Source organism: Colobus angolensis, unplaced genomic scaffold (genome assembly GCF_000951035.1).
Source record: "Colobus angolensis palliatus isolate OR3802 unplaced genomic scaffold, Cang.pa_1.0 Scaffold168, whole genome shotgun sequence".
Lineage (NCBI taxonomy): Eukaryota > Metazoa > Chordata > Mammalia > Primates > Cercopithecidae > Colobus > Colobus angolensis.
The window spans coordinates 4,741,114-4,744,408 of NW_012114799.1; positions in this window are offsets into that span (position 1 = coordinate 4,741,114).

Consider the following 3,295-nt stretch of genomic DNA (forward strand, 5'->3'; position numbering starts at 1 on the left):
GTGTTAGCCAGGATGGTCTCGATCTCCTGACCTTGTGATCCGCCCGTCTCGGCCTCCCAAAGTTCTGGGATTACAGACTTGAGCCACCGCGCCCGGCCTATAATTCTTTAAGGGTGCATAAAATCAAGTAAAGATAAAAAAATCTTTTGTTGGTTTTTTTTCACACTTTTAAATTTTTTCAATGAGTCATAAGGATAGAAACATTTTGATAAACGATTGTCTTATCATTCCAAATAGCTCACTTGATTTTTTTCTTTTCAATAATTAAGCTAACTGCTGACTTTCTTTATATTTCTTTTTTCTAATGCTAACAGCTAACTCTTTTATGATTCAAAATGGTGGAATGGCATAGAATCTTCTCCTTAAAATTAAGCTGATACTTTTATTTCATGGTCTCTTGGTTGAGTGGAGCAATCTTGTCATAAAAACCAAAGTGTGCCTGTCTACATGGCCTTTTCATTCCTCTTTACTTGGCCTTGTGGTTGGTAAGCCCAACTGGCTGATCTTAGGACCATTTACAACAGCACAAGTCTCTTCTTCTCCTCTCTATGTTGTACTGAACACTTGCATTAGATATCGGCTCAGAGAAATCCAAAGTTAAATGATGAGAATCCCATTAATAGATTATAGTGAGGGGAATAATGATGAAACTTGCTTTACTTGTCCTATTCTAGGACAAGGAGCAAGTTGATCATGATCTCTATTCTAAAATCTTTGAATTTGAATCTCTTCGTTGCTGTGGGACAGGGTAATGTGTCATGAGCCACAGTAATATTCTCTTATGACTTTTCTTCATCAAAGATTGTAATTCAAGTGGCCGGGCGCGGTGGCTCAAGCCTGTAATCCCAGGCCGAGACGGGCGGATCACGAAGTCAGGAGATCGAGACCATCCTGGCTAACACAGTGAAACCCCATCTCTACTAAAAACTACAAAAAACTAGCCGGGCGAGGTGGCGGCACCTGTAGTCCCAGCTACCCGGGAGGCTGAGGCAGGAGAATGGCGTGAACCCGGGAGGCAGAGCTTGCAGTGAGCTGAGATCCGGCCACAGCACTCCAGTCTGGGTGACAGAGCAAGACTCCATCTCAAAAAAAAAAAAAAAAAAAACAAGATTGTAATTCAAAAGAAATAGCATAGGACTGAAAATTGGGGTTGCCACTACCTTGATATGTGACTTTAAGCAAGCCACTTAGCATATTTGAAGAGAATTCCCAACTTTGGATAAAAATTTTTATAATTATTTAAGGATGCATAAAAACAAGTAAAGGTAAACTCATTGGGACCTCTCCTCATCTGCCTAGATTAGGGTGTCTCCAAGTGGCATACCCTGATTTCCGGTATTCTGGACCCCAATCCAGACCTACTGAACATCTCTGGGATGATGTCCAGGAATCTCCGCTTTCATCTATCGGCCAAACTATTTCTCAACACTAGTCTGAAGTAGCTTCAAAATTCCCTTTTCATTCCATTATACTAACTGATCCTTTTACGATATCTTGTGTTCTTGACTATAATTTTGTTCTTGAAGCTCCCTTCTCCTTTTATTTTTCAAAACAAAATTCATATGAAATGCTGAGAAAGAGCTCAGGCCATCTGTTCTTATTTGATGACAAGTTAACTAAGTAACAGCTTTAGGAAACTGCAATTGTAACATGGGAGATTGCTTATCAACCCTATTATTTTTAAAAAAGTTCATTGTTTATCTCCTCCCTCCTAAAAGAGCATTTGACATATAGTAATTTTAAGATAACTTGAAAACACTATTATAAATTGCTTTTCAGACATTGACAGTGTTTTCTGAAATAATTAGTAACATCTTGGGGGTAGAGAGCTGGATACTCAAGAATTATTTGACATTCCCAGTAACTACCAAAACACTACTCATTTCAAGAAATGAAACAAAGAGCTGGATATCATAAGAATAATAGGTAGCAAATTTTAAAAACTGCACATCACTTTGCAACTGTGAAGTCACTTCTATGATGATGCACATGCATTTGGTATATATAGTAGAAAACAGCCTGTAATCCCTGCACTTTGGGAGGCCAAGATGGGAGAGTAGTTTGAGGGCAGAAGTTTGAGACCAGTGTGGGCAATATAGTAAGACTTCATCTCCACAAACAATTAAAAATTAGCCAGGCGTAGTGGTATGCGCCTGTAGTTCTAGCTACTCGAAAGGCTGAGGCAGGAGGATCCATTGAGCCCAGGAGTTTGAGGTCACAGTGAGCTATGATTGCGCCACTGCACTCCAGCATGGGCAACAGAGCCTGTAAAAAAAAAAAAAAAGAGGAAAGAAAGAAAAAAATAAAGAGAGGAAGGAAGGAAGGAAGGAAGAAAGGAAAGAAGGAAGGGAAGGAGGAAGGAAAGAGAAAGAAAGAAAAGAAAGAAAGAAAAAGAAAGAAAGAAAGAAAAGAAAAAAGAAGGAAGGAAAGAAGGAAGGAAGGGAGAGAGAAGAGAGGGAGGGAAAGGGAAAAAAGAAGCTATGTGTCTCGGTTAACATGTGATTTCTGTAAATAACAATGGAATAGACACCCTTCGGCTTGGCTGACTAACTGCTCATACTCACGCATGATGCCTTAGGAGCTGGGACAGAACTTCCACAGGTCTGTACACTGTTAACATGTCAAGACTCTCAAATAGGTCCACATCTCTCACAGTCAGCATCAGAGGGGTCAAGCCATGTTGGTTTGGGAAATTTATATCCAGGAACTCTTCGGATGCCTTTAAAAACATGCAGCTTTATTTCTGTTGTGTTTTTACTGCATAGCTCTTTATGCTAATCTTTGCATTTTCATTGCTTGGCCAACTTTTCATTATAACTTCAATATGTTCTTTCTCAGTGTTTGTCCTGAAAGGGAACTGATGAGGTGAAAGAACACAAGCCAGAAAGACATATCTGGGTTTCAATCTCAGCTCCTTAAGGTGGTTATTTAACTTCCCTGACAGGTTGTATCAGGGACACCCAGTTAAAAGGTGATCAAATTACCCTGATAAATTGAGGGTATCCAGTTAAATCATGTGTAATTTTCTTTTGGGATGTATTTATGCAAAACATTGTTGTTTATCTGAAATTTAAATTTAACTGGGAGTCCTATATTTTTATTTGCAAAATCTGACAACCCTACTTGCTAAACTTCAGAGCCCTCAGCTGTAAGGTGGAATAGTGGTGTCTTCCTTGTAGGGTTATGTTGCTGATTGGAGCTAGAATGTAAAAACACTTAGCAGAGTGTCTGATACACAGTAAGTGCTCAGTAAACATTCATTGAATGAACACATAATTCATAACAATATAGCAGC